This window comes from Serinus canaria, chromosome 3 (genome assembly GCF_022539315.1).
Source record: "Serinus canaria isolate serCan28SL12 chromosome 3, serCan2020, whole genome shotgun sequence".
NCBI classification, from domain to species: domain Eukaryota; kingdom Metazoa; phylum Chordata; class Aves; order Passeriformes; family Fringillidae; genus Serinus; species Serinus canaria.
Window position 1 is genome coordinate 29,228,864 of NC_066316.1, and position 17,151 is coordinate 29,246,014.

A 17,151-nucleotide genomic window follows, 5' to 3' on the forward strand; every position below is an offset into this window, starting at 1 on the left:
CATGACAAACTCTCATCTGAATTAACCCTGGGGATGAGAAGGATCCACATCCACAGGTATCTTAATATTTCCTGCTATGAGCAAGTTTTGCAGATTGTCTTAGAGCTCCCAGATTCCACTCTCATCTCTCCTCTGGTGGCATTGTGGAATAGCATGGAAAGTTGGTCTTTATTTTCCCCAGGTTTTAATTTAAAAAAAAAAAAAAAACCCAAATTTAATAGCTCGTTTTTTAGGCTTTCCTATCAATTATAATTTCTAGTGTTCTTATTTATGCTTTCTCAGACCTCAGCCTAATACAAAGAGCACCTACAGAAAGCAATGAACACTGCTGCCACATTATTTAGACATTTAATGGTTTCAGACTTCTTAAACAGAAACCAGCCAAAGCTACAGCATTCACCTCCCTCACATCCCAACAAAATCAATCATTAGACCAAGGTAATCTCATTATCAATCATTAGACCTAGGTAATCTATAATTCAAGGTGAAGCCTCAGGAATTGGAATGGAAAGCAAAGAAAAACAAAACAAAATAAACCCCAAAAAAACCCCACCAAACAAAAACAAACAAAAAAGCCAACCAACCAGAAAAACACCAAAAAACAAAGCAGAATATCTTTTTAGTCTTCCCTTCCAGTGCCTTAATTCCCTCTTTCTTTCACTCTCTAGTTCTTTTTCTGTCTCTGTCTCTTCCCTCACAGCCCACTTGTAGGAAAGGGAGATTTACCTAATCCTAAAGAGTTAAGGAAAACCAAGAAACTTCACACCTGCAGACAAGCAGGCAGGGAGCTGTTTCACTGCTTTCCCTATCAAAAAAGAAGTCTTGTGAACAAACTGAAGCTCTCCTGTGGAATTTTTAGCAACATTGTGAACAATTCTCATCCAACATTTACGTCAGCAAACTGGAAGTTTCACAAGTAAAACTCTTGCATTACTGCCCTATGTGGAATTGTTCTTACCTCCATAACAAAATTAGCACCACAGACTACTTGAAAACTAGTTAATTTTTACTTTTAATTAAAAAAAAAAGGACCCCCAGAACACTTATAAGAAATAGTAAGAATTCAGTTTGCAATGCTCTGCTAATATCAGTTGTTGCTAATTTTGATCAATTTCATTTCAGTTTTTTCTTTAAAAAAAAAAATAGAAAACCACTGGTGATACTTACATAGCACATGATCATAGTTGGTAAATGCAGCAGAGAGTTCAAAAGTGAAGAAGAATGGACTTCTATGTGGATAATATGTAGTTTGCTAAAAAAAGATGCCTCAATAATTTTATCTAAATCCCACACAGAACTTTATGCAAATTTCAAGTAAAAAGGCAAGGAAGAATAAAACTGCTATATATGCAGACATGCAGAAAACAGTCTGTCAGTCTTCCTTTCAGTAAAACTTGTGCATTATTAAATTCCTTAAAAAATCTGTCACATTTTTTCAAAAATCAGTAATTTAAAATTTTCACCCAATCTCTTAGCATTTTATCTTCTTCCAATCCCTTTATTAGTAGTTGAAGGGAGAAAACAGACCTAGACTTTTCACAGCTACTGATTTGCAGTAAAATTTGCAGCAAAAATTTGCAGTTCTTTGTAACACAAATCAGGTATTTACTTGTTACAATTATGCCTCTACTCTTTGTGTATCTGGAATCAGTGCAGGTGAATGATCTCTGTGATCTGCTACCCAAGGGAAAAAAGCAAGAGTAGAACAACCTTACCTCCTGTCTTTCAAACTCCTGTGAACCCTGGGCCAAAATCCACCAGGGGAAAGCTCTTGCTTAGATCAGCCAACATGGAATCCCAATAATATTCTAATAAAAAGGGCCAGGTAGTGAGGTGTAACTCCCCAGTGCCTAAAGCTCTGCACCATATGTCTTTCTAGCATCCTTTGGGGGTTTTGGATGGAGACACATAAGTGCAGTGTTGGCAGGATCAGTCAACACAGGTAATTACTTGGGAAAAAAATGTGTACAGTAATGCAATAGTCCTTTTGCCCATTTTAGTGACAAAACAAGCTCCAGGATCTCTCCATATTCTAGCAGGCTCTTCCTATACTCATCAAAAAAGCTTTGGAAGCCTGGCTCTCCAGGACAGAAATTCTTCATTATTTTTCCATCACAATAATTTTTCTTCTGTGTTTTAAATGTTTCTCAGCCTAACCATTTCTCCCTTACATTCTGATAGCTGTAGAACTACATCTCTTTTTTTTCTCCACAGTGTTTTTCTTCAGCTGTTCAAAGACCATCCTCCTGTCCTTTAGCTCTTATCAGCTCTGGATATCTAGTCAATATCCAAACCTTGTCTTCTTCCCCAGTAAGTTTCTCCAGATGAAAAAATTTCACTCCAATTTCTTTATCAGCCTTTTCCTTAACACGCTAAAAATTCACACTTTTCCACACAGACCAGAATCACAAATTTTGTGATAATCACAACATTTAAGCCTGTGGGAACAAAAAAAAAAAAAAAAAATCTGGTCATCACTGTTGACTAGCACTGTTGTGTACACCCTTCCCCAAACCATGAGAACATGAAGTGTAAGATTAAAAATATAGACAAAATAAATAAAACTAACTAAATAACTCAAAAATAAATAAAACTAACTAAATAACTCAAAAAAACTAAAACTAACCACATTGCTCTACTATAACAAAAAAATGCTATTGCTTTGATACAAACCCCAAATTTAATGTTTTTTTTTTTTTTTTTTTTTTTCCTGGTGTCAACTTTTAAAAACACTCAGGGCAGCAACCACATTTTCCATTCCCTGAAGACATCTTGTCAATCACACTTCTCTTCCATCTTAGAGGGCCCCCTGTTCAGTGCCCCAGCTGCTTCTGGTAGCAGCACTGGAACAGTCTCACTTGTGGCACCTTTCGTTTATTGTTTATAAACAATATCCCATGGCAGCTGGAACCCAGCTGAACATCTGCAAGTGGGTTCTTTGCCACTGAGGGAGGCTAAACCTTTTTGCAGCCCCTAGGTCCAGCCCAGACTGGGAGAGAGACAGACTGGCTTACAGCTCTTCTGGCTGCAGCTGCTGGCTGTGCCTGCCTCAACAAATCCCAGTGCTGGAGGAGACACTGTCAGGATGTGCTTTGGTGTCAGTAGTGGTGCTATTGTGACTCCTCTCAAGAGCAAACCATTGCCTAAGCACTTGCAATACTTCTAACTTTTCTCTGATTTTTCATGCCTCAAGTGCTTGTCTTGTACAAGAATCACATGGCAAATTTCATTAGCAGCTCTAGGTTTCTAAGGGAGGTTTCTGCTCCTTCAATCTCCAACCCCAGGCTCACTTGGTGACAAGAAGTAATGAGGTGGCATGAAAGTTTTTGTCCCTTTCAGCTACAATAAATCCTCAGTAATTCTGATTTCTAGGCACTGCATACAGTGGCATGACAAGTTCCCTTCACAAAGGCATGTCGTCTCAGGCTGGAAACTGTGTCCTTAATAAGACACACTGAGTTGGATGTCATTTCTTTCATAAGGTGAAAAGATTCTTTGTCCAGATAAAGACAACTGCATCATCTTTGAGGAAGGCTGTGCCTGGGAATCAGAGTCAAACTGAAATCTAGTGCTCTTAAAGACATCTGGGAGTTCCTGGTTTCTGCACCAGCAGGGCTGTCATCATTATTTTCAGCTTTTTAAGCCCTTGGGTCCTTGTGCTAAGCCCCTTTCTCTGTGTCCAGGGCTGGAAGACAATTAGACCAGTAGTCAGTGGTAAATGAAGCCCAAAGCTCTCTGCTGAAAGATTCAGTCCCTGGAGATCCTTGACACAAGCTGACAGGGGAGAAATTAACAAGCAGAAAAGCAGAGCTCACTGATGCTGTTTCCCAATAGTACAAACATGTAGTAAATAGCATGTACAGATACCAGGCTGGGTGTTTTTAAAGCTTCCCAAATTTTTGCAGGCTAGAGCAGATTTACAAAGCAAGGGTTAGATCCTAAGCCAGCAGAGACAAGAAGGCTCCAGGTGCAGTGTGAGAAGGTCAGCAAGGTGCTTCTCCCACGTGTTTGTAGAGACTGACCAGAATCCCAAACTCGTGTCTCTGCTCAGCCATGCAAACTGCTGCACAAGAGACAGAGGGTGAGAGGGGGCAGTTGATATTGCTCACAGAGATCCCTTGCTTTCTCACACTTACATGCTCCTTTTACTCAGCCCTGAAAGTGCTTAATTGCAGAATCTAGTTATGTGTGAAACGACATTGATTTTACCTCAAAAATGCAGTCAGTTTTGGAACATTACATGACCATTTAAGGTAAATACAAACATGGACTTCAAACTGAAATGGCTGGTCAAAATTAGGTGGGTATGGATATGCTGTGCCAAATCAGTGATTTTGCCAGGATACCAGAATTTAGTCCTCAGCCATGTGTCTTTTTAGACACATAATGGTAAGGAATGCATCTTTTCTGAAAGAAAATCCTAAAATCCAGGGTGAAAAAAACCTTTTTTTAGCTTGAATTATTTGATGGTTGGTTTATACTGTCAAGATTCCTGCAAAGGTGTCATTCCTCTTTCCCAATCTCCTTGCTGATTCCAGAGATTATTAGGTTATGTTTAGGTAGAGCAGTTTTACTTCAAGGCACTTTCCAACTTCATCATTGAGGTAAGTCTTGCCCACCGCAAAGAAAAATCTCTGCATGCATTTCAATGCACCACATAGGCACTTGGGGATAGGAAGGAGTAGGGAGGATTAGGGATGTTAATATTCAGCATGATACCATAAAATCACAGAATTAGGGATGGAAGGGATTGGGCTGGAAGAGACTTGAGATATCATCTAGTTCCAAGCATTATGCCATGGGCTCAGATGCCACCCACGAGATCAGATTGCTCAGGGACCCATCCAACCTGGCCTTGAACACTTCCAGAGATGGGGCATCCACAATTTCTCTGGCCAATCTGTTCCAGTGTCTTACCACACTCACAGAAAAGAATTTCTTCCTAATATGTAATCTAAATCTCTCCTTTTTTGGTTTAAAGCAGTTCCTTCTTGTCCTATTGCCCTTGTAAAAACAGTTCCTTCTTGCCTATCTGCCCTTGTGAAAACTCCCTGCCTCTCTTCTTTGTAAGTTCCCTTTAGGGCCTGGAAGGCCTCAATGGGATGCCCCTGAAGCCCTCTCTTCTCCAGGCTGAACAACAACCATTCAGTTTGTCCTCCTAGGAGAGGTGCTCCAGTCCTCTTATCTTCACAGCATTCCTCTGGATCCACTCCAACAGGCTCAGTCTTTCTTGCTGAGGACCCCAGACTGAGGATCCCAGACCTGGAGGCAACGCTCCAGCTGGGGTCTCACATGAGGACAGAGCAGAGGAGGCAAATCACCTCTTTCCACTTGCTGCCTACTCCTCTTTGAATGTAGTCCAGGATCAAGTTGGCCTTTTGGGCTCCTACTGCTGGCCCAGTTCCAGCTTTTTGTCCACCAGACCGCCCAAACCTTCTCCACAGAACTGCTCCCAATGAGTTCTACTCCCAGCCTGAACTCACATCTGGGATTTCCCCAATCAATCAGGTGCAGCATCTTGCACCTGGACTTGAAGCTCATGAGGTTCTCATGGGCTCATGTCTCAAGTTTGTAAATGGTACCATGTGCGGTCCCATCCCAAACCAAATTCCCAAACCCAGACCCTGCTTTACACAGAGAGGAAGAGCTGTGTGGAAGAATCAAGTTTCAGGATACACCCCACACAACACAAGGCATCTGCAACACCTCTGGAGGCTGTGCATTAAAATCCTTATCATAAAATAGACTGAAGGGCTTTATGAATCCATGTCTCACAAATTGCAAGTGCTACAACACCTGGACTCCCAGGTAAGAGACAGGAAGACATTTCTTCCTGCTGACAGTTCCTTAGCATGCTGAAAGAACGTCCACAAAGTCATTCCCAGAAGACAAGGTAGTCAAGTGAATATGCAAGTACTTATTGAAATGACAGATGTTAAGAGTTAGGGTATGAATAGCTGCATGCATGGAGGAAATAACAGAAATGTGGGGATCTGGAGACCATAGGGTCACAGCTATCTGCCAGAAGTGGTTAGATTTTAGGATGTGGTTCAATTAGGAACTTTCCTCATCCTCTTTCTTCTTCTCAGGTGAGGAAAGGGTTTTAATACTTTGCTAGTTGCAGAGAATTTAGGATAATATTATAACTAGAATGTCTGCTGCTGTGAGATCATTACAAAATCATGATACATAGCCAGTAAAGCTACTAGCTGTGAGATATGCATATGTGATCTATTGCTGTTTTATTTCTTGGTTTTGCATAACACAGGGATTTTTTTTTTGTTTTTGCACTCAAAAGGCAATATAATAATAATGTAGAATCAGAGATCCATCATATGAATTTACCTGCGGGCTTATGAGATGGCTACAGCAGGAGGAAAAATAAACTGCAGCTAATAATAAGATAAGTTTATATGCCAACAAAACCATTGTCTACAACAATGGATATTGTTCTGCTTTGTTAAAAATTCCCTCATTTCAGTTTCTTTGCTTTTTATTTTCTTTTTCACAGCAGAAACATAAAAACATTTCAGAACATGAAATACAGAGAGTTGGTGTTTTGGTATTTTTTTTCATCCTCACTTTCAAAAAGCATGGCAGTTGATCTTCCACTTACATAAGTCAGAACTGGATGATCTTGTTTGATCTCCTTCAAAGATCAATGGTCTCTCAACAGATGGCCAGATGAGAAGAGTAAATGTGCCTGAAAACATCAATATAAGCCCTGATTCTAAGTAACCACAATTCACCTGAATGTTGTTTGACTGCCAGTTCCTGGGTTATTTTAACCTTGTATGCTTTTAAAGTACTTTTTTTAAAGAGCTGCCCAGCTCAGCTTGTTCCATTCTACTTCCATTTCAGATTCTATTCCAAATAAGCCATAAGACTTTCACAGAAGCTCAATAGCTGAAGTCCAAAATTCACTCCAACCTGTTGTTTGTGTGTCAGTACAGTTCTCAGGTCGTTCTTTAATTTGCTTGTAATCTCAGAGTTGACAGTTTCCCATTTCTTAACAAGCACAGCTTCTATCTTACATTTGTGAGGTTTTTACTAAGATATCATCCAAGAGAAAATTTTCACTTTCATGGAACAAGTTAAAGCCAATCCTAGTACAGTTCTCAGCAAGTTTGGAAATGTAGAACACGTTTTCTAAGCACACAGGCTCCAAGGTCCCCACCGGGGCTAGTTCCACATTACTTGCTTGGTACTTGGTCATTCTGAGCAGAGATGGTGTCCATGAGGAAAAAAAAGGAAGGTTTATCTGTACAATGTTTTTTTCAATAGTAACCTTTATTCCTCATGATTTTCTTAAGGAAAATTAATAGTGATTAGATGCAACATGGATGGAATGCAAAATAATGAAATTCAGAAAAGTGTCCCATGATTTTCCTGATTGGAATGCATGACATTCACCCATACTGTGCAAACTGACAAGAAAGTCCATTAGCACTACTATATGATCCCTTCAAGGAACCTGTGTGTAAACCATATGGCAAAGAACACACATTACTATTCTGCTTTGGATCCCTCTTGCTCCCAAAAGATGTTTGAGGGAATGACATTCATAGCATCATTTCATTATACGTGGTAATAATAAGCACATATTGTCTTTATCATTCAAACCCAAAGAAAACAAAACAAACAAAAGACATACAGGAAAAACCTGATTCTTATTTCTCATAGCAGAGATAATCAGGATTTGCTCTTCTGAGGATAGGAAGGTTGAAACAGTATAAATCAATGAAATAAGTACCGACATCCTTCAGCATATCTGAGAAGAAATAACTTTAAAGCTATGCATATATTTTGAGAAGAGAATTTGCTGAAAGTACTTTCACCTTGTCATGACTTTCCTCCACTGCATCCTCTGTATTTCCCTTTATACAAAGATTGATATTGGATCAGTGGATTCAGAGGATGAGCATGAGAAACCCAAGAACTCAGTAGGTGTTTTCCCCTGGAGCTGCTCTGCTATGTACAAGAGTTCAGCAATGCTGTTTACAGAATGTCTGTACACAGCCAGTAGCAGATACAATCTAGCTCTGTAACTAAGTATTCAGGAGCGTATTTAAGGCTTTTGCATTTAGATAGACCTTGCTCATATGGGTGCTGTTCCATAACACTCAGAATTATGCAGAGATATATCTTCACATGGTAAAAATAAGATCAGCTTTGACAGGTTTTGCCAGACTATAACCCAGGTCAAAGTGTATTATATAATCTATGCAGTGAACATCCAAAGCTCTGCAGATTTTGCTTTTTACAGGAACTCAGCATGAGCCAGTGGAAGGCACCCAGCCCAGTAGAAAATATGCTAGTTGCAACATTTTTTTTGACCTTGGTAAAGCAGACATGGTTCATGCCACACTTGCCTGGTAATTAATCCACATAGTATGTGTGTTCTCCCACAGAGACTGCCTGGATCCATCCATTCTGCAGCTGTATTCTGTCTGATTGGAATTGCTTCACATCCCAGTAAAACAGGTGTCTCATGAGTAGCTGTACCTGGTCCATCTGGCAGTAATTTAACAATGATGCTTTTATTATCAGCACTCTATAATCAGCTCATTGTGTGATTGCCAGTCTGTCCCCCTGCCATTTTCTTGTGTGGTTTTTTGAATGTTTTCATAATTTCAATATGAAACCAGTCTTTTGGGCCTGATGCCTCACATGTGCAACCAAGACTTAGCAAATGGAGGCTTACACAATGGGCCAAACAGCTGGCTTTGTGTTGCCTCAGTAGAAAATGTCTAATTACAGCAGAGTACACACACCACCATTGATGGCAACACATTTGTATTAAAGTGCCTTTGTTCTGGGGAGACTCCTATCATTTATCTAAATTACTATTATTTTCCCTTTCTCCTCAGAGCTTTTACTGAGTCTCTGAGCAATTTCAAGCCATTAGCCTACAGATCCAGGCTTTATTCAATAGGACTGCATTACTAGAGAATGGCTGTCTGCCTAGCTGTGTCTGGCACCAGTCAGTCATGTCAGGAATCCTAGATCCAATGGGCATGGCTCATCCTGTTTTGATTGATGCCCCACTCCCCCAGTGCTGCTGCCAAGAGAGGTTGTAATTCATGCCCGGATGGTTCTGCTGTTCCTTATTTCTGCATAAAATGTCTGTCTTTTCCTGGGTGCTCTTTAATTTCTGGGGTTTATTTCCATTACTGCCAAAATCTGCTTGATGCTGGAGAGACTGATTCCCAATACAAACGTACAATTGGGAGAAATGTCTGTGTGGAGAAGGATGAGTGTGAGGAAGGAATGGGTACAGCTGGCCCTTACACATGCTTTTGCTCGTCAGCCTCTGATAGGGGGTGAACAGGGGACATCTGCAGCCATTTCTTCTCCAGGCTGTTCTCTTGTCAGAATTTTGACAGGTAAGATGAATCACATCATCTGTCTTCTTCTTGTCTACTTAAATTAAGCTATTTGGGCTAGAGACTTCTTTCATCTGTGGCTGATACTGTACTAGAGGTAGCAGGGCAAGCACTTTGATACTGTTAAAATGCAAATATTCCCTAATATTTTACCTCATTAAGTATCTGCCAGAGTATTTTGAAAGCTACTGTAGGTGCTGAATTTCTATCTTGCAGAGTCAAATATTTCCACCCCCAAGAGAGGTTAGAATCTAGAGCATTGAGAAAGCTGGGAAAGACTTTCACACTGTAGAATAAAGTAGAGAACACAGCTGGAATTCCCCTTCCCAAAATGTAGAGTATGGATATACAGGCAAAACCTAAGGTTAGGGTTTGTTTCAGGGGGAGGGGTTAGCTGAAGGCAAGACAAGACAGAGGAACAGAGGGCTCAAAAGGTTTTTTGATGGTAAATGTGGGCAGGTCACTAGAATTATCACACAAGCAGTAATCTGGGAATGCACATAGGCTCAGCAGCAGCTGGGCTTTATGTCTCCAATAAGGGTTAGAATTTGGAGAATGAGAAAGCCAGCAAAAGGGTTTGGTATCCAAAAAAGATGAGACTTAAGCAAGAACCTTTAGAAGCCTCTGAGTCACTTTTTTTACCCTGGCTGAATCACCTAGCAGAAGCCTTAGCCTGCTGTGACAGATTGAACTCTCCCCACAGCTCCAGGCTTTCTCCTTGTCAGAACCTCCACTGTTCCTTTAAACCTACCTGTGAACTGAGACAGCTCAGGACTCCTGCCAAACACCTCCACCATTTAAAGGCTTCCCAGCTGTCAGGTGAGGTCTAGACTAGGGTTTGACGTTCAGCAGAAGTGAAAGCTAGAGGAGACAGCTTCTCCATGAGTAGAGTTCTGATGCCACAATTTTCCTCAGAACAACACATTGAAGAATTTAGGGGAGATTGCCCTTTCTGAAATATTAGTTTAGTTTAAGATTATGCTTCTGAGAAGACAGGCAGGACCTGTGGTAATAGAAAACTTGACTGTGGTTTTCAGTTCCCCTCCTATCAATATCTCGAGGTAATGCATTGAACATTTGTACACCTCACTCTCAGACAAGGGATTGGGGTGCTGAGGAACACCTAAAGAGACTCACCTAAAGGTAGAGTTCAAGAAGCCCATGAGGTGATATTTGGGTCCTGGATAACATTTCTCCCAACTATACATTGTCTAGGAACTTTAGGACAGTCGGACCTAAATCCCTGATTCTGTTCCAGGTTCAGGTAAAAATGAGGGGCTTGAAAAAGGGAAATCCCTGGGCAACACTAAGAAGATGGTTGAAAAGACTGACCAAACCTGGGAGGAATTCCCAGCCCTGTTTAATCTGAGGGCTAGGGTTCACATTAGGATCAGTTTTTTGTAGGAGAGACAGTAAGAGCAACATTCAAAAGCTGCCCAATTATGAACCAAGAGTTCCTGTTAATGTCTCTTTCAGTCTGAATACTCAGGTATTATGTCAGGGTGTAGCCTTCCATGGACCAGTCTCCAACCATTTGGGAATTTTTGTCTACACACTGATACCTGAGATATTGCTGTCTGACCCTTCTAGCCCCAGACCACTTCTTCCCTCAAGTCCACCTTCCCAGACTGCAGTTACAAATAACATTTTATTTTATGGCACACCACCCTGTTTTTCAATGGTCTTCATGTCTTTCCTCCTGTTTCTTTAGTTACCCTACCTATTCTCAGGTTTTGCAGAGCTCTCTCACACATATGCTACTTTTCTTACACATCCAAATTCTCTGCCCTTTCCTCAGCTTATTTTCCTAGTGTGTGGTCACTCTCATCATGCAATCTCTGCTCACTTTCATTCACAACCTTTTAGTCCAGAAGACAGATTTTCTATTTAAGAAACTGCTGGCATCATTTTTCTTGTCCTAAAAGTGGTTTTATGCTGTGTCAGAACTCTGATTCAAAGCACCATGCTTGCTCACCATTGCTACTAAGAGCAACATGCACCAAAAGAGGACTTACTACTGAAAAACAACATTAATTTTCATTAGTCATATATTCATCTCTGCAAACACAATCAATAACCTAATTAGGTATGTTATGTTTACTCTCCTGCACCCCAATATGATTACATAATAAAGTCATGAACAGAAACACAATGAGAAATGTTTGTACTTAGTTTTCTGCAGGAGACTTGTCATTATAAACAAAGTAAATTTCCTTTCTTAGTCCAGCATTTGTGTGCAGTTCTTTCTGGACCTGCAAATAGTGTGAGGGGCAAGTGCTCAAGGAGCTCAAAAGTCCAAGGCTGAGACTTGTGCAGTGTCATAAAAGTCCTGTGTGATCTTTCAAGCTCACAGATGAAATGAAAGTGAGAATATTCTGGTCTCACAGAGCTGATGTGGGATATTCGAGTGCAGTTGCAACAAGGGCCACAAAAGCATCCAATAATTTGGTAAATTACAGGCAAACATACTCCCCACGAGTATGATCTATTTGATCTATTTTACAAGATCGAAGCAGAGAGCTTTCACAGCTCTAAAGGGAAGATTAGGCACACATAAGAATAAGTTTTGCATCTGTAGTGGCACTAGCTAGAATGATATTTTAATGAGAAAATCATAGATACTTCAAAATTAGAGGTACAGAAGACCATTTAGGTCAGTCAGTCCATCCAATGAAGGATTTCCCATGAAATTTATTTTCCAGTATCTTTATCCAGTCTGTTTCTGGGGTCTTTCTGGCTTGAGGTAGAAGGTGAGCTCCAGATGAGATCATAAATAATTTTTTTCCCTGTAGCAAAATAAACTTTCCTGAGCATGTCTCAATCAATTTATTAATTTCCAGCAAGAGACTCTGCCCTTTTTTCCCAACGATTTGAAGCAGATGGCCTCATCTGAAAGCTAGTGACCTGAAGATATGCATTTTTTTCCACTTACAGGTCAACCACTCATCAGTGACCTTTAAAAGAAAAAAAATCCAAATGCTGACAAAATTTGCCTTGCTTAAGGAAAAATGAAAATATTTCAAGGGACTGGTTCAAACTATCATTCTAAAATTACCCTGCAAATCAATTAAGCACTTAACAATGAAACAGCACTCCGTGTTTCAGCCCACAAGCCATCTGCAGCCTTATGTGGCAGTTAACTCAGGCTGCAGCCAGCTCCTGGATTCCCTTTCAGAGGTCTGTCTGAGCCAACAGCAGTTTCCAAAGGAGAGTGAATTTTCCCAAAGTCAACAGGCCAGCTGCCCCCAGGCATCTTTTCTACAGCACATTCATGTCTGCATGGCCATACAATGCAAGAAGCACTGAGTGGACACAAACACATCAAAACCATCTTTTCAAGTCATTTCTCAAGTCCTGCTAACTGGCCACAATACAGAAATTACTTTCTCTAAAATGCAAGGGAAGTATTATAAAAAATCAAATACACTTTTCCTCATTTTATTAATGTTGGCAATATTTTTTCCTTGAAATCCCTGCACGAGACTCCTTTGTGATGTTTTACCATCTCATGATGAATCCCTCTTCATTGTTATTGGTCTTTCACATCCCTGTTTTCCTTCTGCTCTGTGTGATGTTATTGATGAAGCACTGGGGGTTTTTTTGCTTCTGATTTATTATAGGTTACTGGTGCAGATTCCCTGCTTTCTGAAAAACCCAAAAGCATGTGGCAGTCTCTCACTGCACCATTCTGTTCCAGCTGGTCTGCTTTCCAGAACAGTTTATCCAACTGTTTGTTGGCAGATACATTACCACAGGGCATAAGGAAAGTCCTTCTCAGGAGAATGAATAAAAGATGGGTAAGAAGAAGTGGCTATAAATGGTTAGTTTTCACAATGGAAAGATATCAAAAGTAGTCCTAATGTTTTTCCAGGTATTTCTGTGGCACAAAATGCAATTCTAAGGTCTAAACACCTTAAATCTCTTAAATCTCTAAATCCAGTCCATTATGATTTCATGCTTAGCAGTGGGGATTTATCAGCCAAGAGCTCTCAGCCTAAGGCAGAATTGCCTTTTTGTGGCCCTTCATGCAGAGCAGGCCTGGAGCTCAGCCTACAGAAGTGCACAGGTGGGACTTCATGTCCTGTGCTCTTGATTCAAGGTTTGTGACACATTATGTGGCCTCTCCTCATAGCAAACAACTTGTTTTGGAATAGATCTTTGACCAACTCTGATATCTTGGGGTTTCTCATTCAACCGAGCAGTTTTGTTTAGCAGTTTCATAAAGCAATTGAAGTGCTTGGTTTCTTAGGTAACATACAGTGCTATTCTGAAACCAGTTACATACTCTTGAAAGAACATTGTCTTCTCACAGTTTTCTGAAGAGTAATTTTATATGCAACTTCATATAAAGTAATACTGTTTAATCATGAAGAATATGTCTCGCATGCTTTTGTAAAATTGCAAGTATTCTTCATAATTCTTCTATCAATATCTCACTCTCATTAAATGAGGTTTTCCATATGAATATTACTATTGTGTGTTCAAATGAGGAAGTGCTATCATCAGCAAAACCAGCAAAATCTGAATCAGAGTAAATATTAATGGCACTTTACAACATCATAGAAAGTAAGAATATAGATCTCTGTGTACAAATCCAGAGCAGTGTTTCAATCTGGAGGTAAATACAAACAGTTTTGCAAACACTAAGCATGGTTAACAGACTTTTTCAGCTCTTAATGTATTTAGTTTGTCATAGCTGTTGATTTCAGTATGTGATTTTGATAGGTTAAAGCTTTAGGTAAGACTTGCAGAATATTTTCAGCGAGTTGAGTTGAATATCACTGAGAGATAAAAATTGACAGTTATCAGCCTATGGAAAGTTGTATCATTACATATTCTTCTAAGGCTTAAAGGTACCAAAAATTCTAAAGATGCAATTTGTTCACTTCTAAAACATATATAAATAATATGCAACTGAAAGAGAATGTCTCTCTGAAATAAAGAACTAATTCCAGATGCACTTCTCACAAGGCATAAATCCATACTGGAGTCAGCACCACAGAGCAGAACTCCAACATAAGTCATATTTCCACTGACATCAGCAGACTAAATATGCAGCTGATGTAACACAAAGTACCTCCATAAGGGAGAATGTGTTTGCAAGGCTTTTCTCCACCTATGGTCAGCATAAGTGAAAAATAAAAATTAAAAAAAAAAAAGAACACCTAAAAAGAGATGCAAAAAGAAATATTTCCTTTTTAATTTCACACCAGCAAGAGAACTTCCCAGAAACCCTTTCTCTGTTTGCTGTTATTGAACACTGGGGAGAGAAAGCTGCTGCTGCTGACCTCTGAGTCTCCAATTTACCCATTCACTTTTGTTGCAGCTCCCCCCATTACAGGGGGGCCACTGATTTACTAACACAGTGGTTCCTCTCTCACTAGCAGGCACTTACTTCAAACATGTTGGTTATTCATGAGTGCAGTGTGCCCTTCAGTGCTAGGACTTGACCTCTTATTTGTTCTTTTTGTCCTGTGTTTGGACCAATTTATGATCACAAAATTGGTTTGGGCCTCCTCAGTCCTCCAGGCTTGTACATTTCCATCGCATGATTGCTTCCTTACATAATGGGATAGCAATCAGGAATTGATGAGTTAATATTTCCCTTTCCTAGCTAATTAGCTTCCTGAGCACAGTGCTGCCATCAGGAATGTTCAGGTGCCATAGATTATTATACCAGTCAGGGCTCTAAGCCAGGAAATATCCAGAGCTTTTAGTGCTGGTAGGTGTCACATTTGTTGGAGGTTTTCTTTTCCAGATGTGACAGGAAGCCAAGGTTTGCACTGCCCTGAGTTGCTAGAACATCACGGTTTCTCCATATATTTTATCTAAATTACTCACAAAATTTCTTTTACAGGTTTGGTCAAAAAGACATGACATCTGAATTGAATACATTACATTACCCTCTATCTAAGTCACTATGAAGAATTAGTATGTGATACAAATTTATATTCTGTTCTATAGGAGGGATTAAATGGAAGCTAAAGTGACTTTTGTTCAGGGAGTTTGCAATCTATATCAAATGTTCTGTGATCTTCAGCTGACAAGTATTCAGTTTTAGGTACTGTTAGTATATCACAAAATTTAGACAATAAGTGAAAGAAGAAGGAATTCAGAAAAAGTCCTTGTCAGTGCCTCTCAGAGAAGTTGTTCTAGAGAGAAGACCCATGGTAATGTAACTGATACAAACTTTATAATTTCATCTACCAACTCCAAACTTTGTATTTCTCAACCTGCCCCACCCTTCATACCTATTTATGTCCATATATTCACATTTAGATTAAGTACAAGAAAGAAAAAGGCAAAAAGTAACATATTCCAGAGGTGGACTATTCAGATTGGATTTTTCTGAGCCAAGAACAAGTTTCTTTCATTAATGTATATGTGCAGGTTTTATACACCACAAACTCATGTTCTAGTGTGGCCACTTGAAAATTTGTCAAGAATACAATAAATAAGAAGTTTTTTATCAACTGTTAATGTGTTCCTACAGGTCTGGCATAGACCATATTTTCCAAATAAGTTATCAGATATATCTATCTCCAAGAATTTTGCATTTTCCCAGTCTGTGATACACATTTCCCTTGATGGACCACTGAGAGTAGAAGAGATGTTTTTAAAATTCAGGATAGAAACTGTTCTTTGCAAAACAGTCCCTGTTGGAACAGGGATTGTGTCAGACTGGTCATTAATATTAGGCAAAATTAATTACCTTGGTTATTGCTGCATCTATTTATCTATTGCACTTACAAAGGGAACATGTCATTAATAAAATTCATGCAATCAAAACCAATAAAATTATTCTGGTTTGATCAATGGTACTTTTTTTCCTCTAAATGTAAACATCCTACTTCTAGAACAATTGTCATGACAGTTTTGATAAAACTAACATGAATGGATTATCCTGAAAATCACAATCTTTTGCCTCCAAAAGATACTGATACAAACTGTTACAGCATTAGAAGTTTTTTCCCATGAGAGATGGTCAATATCCTTGATAACTTTATTTGTAACTGTTGTTTCCAAAAACTTGAAGTACAATAGTTTGGAAAAGTAGAAGACTGCACAAAGGAGGCAATGCTCTATCTTTTACTTGGGCAAATAAAATAGACATGGTAAGCAACAATGTGTTGCTTTTAGTGGTAGTGTTTCCTAAAATAAATGGTCAATTATTTAATTCATTATAAAAGATTCTATTACATACTCACAGAAACAAAACAAAACAAAAAAAAAAAAAAAAAAACAAACAAACAAAAAAAAAAAAAAAAAAAAACAAAAAAAAACAAGAAACAAAAAAACAACTGCAAAACCCAGCAAAAAAATCAATCCTGGCCTGCAAATACCATTTATCTGCACTTCACAATATCATGTGTTTGCAATTCCTGATGGCATAGGGTTTGTCTCTCTCTTTCATTCTTAAAAAAGCTACAAGATCCAAAAGTAGGCCAAGATAAGGGCAACAAAAAGACTATCTTTATTTAGGAAGATGTTGCATTTTAATCATTGCATGCAGAATTAAATACCAGACAGGAATGCATTGACTTTTTGAGGGTTCAGTTTCATACAGTGAAAACCTGTAACTCGAAAATCTAAATCTAAAGAAAGAAAGAAATTAAATAGAGAATGACAGCTGGGAACTGTTTCACATCCTGGAAGATCCCAAAGGCACAATCAGGCAAGACAGAACTAAATCAGTAAATAGAAAAAAAATGCTGGTTATAGATAGGCAGTTGCAAATAATATATTGATGGTTTTGTAAATTAAT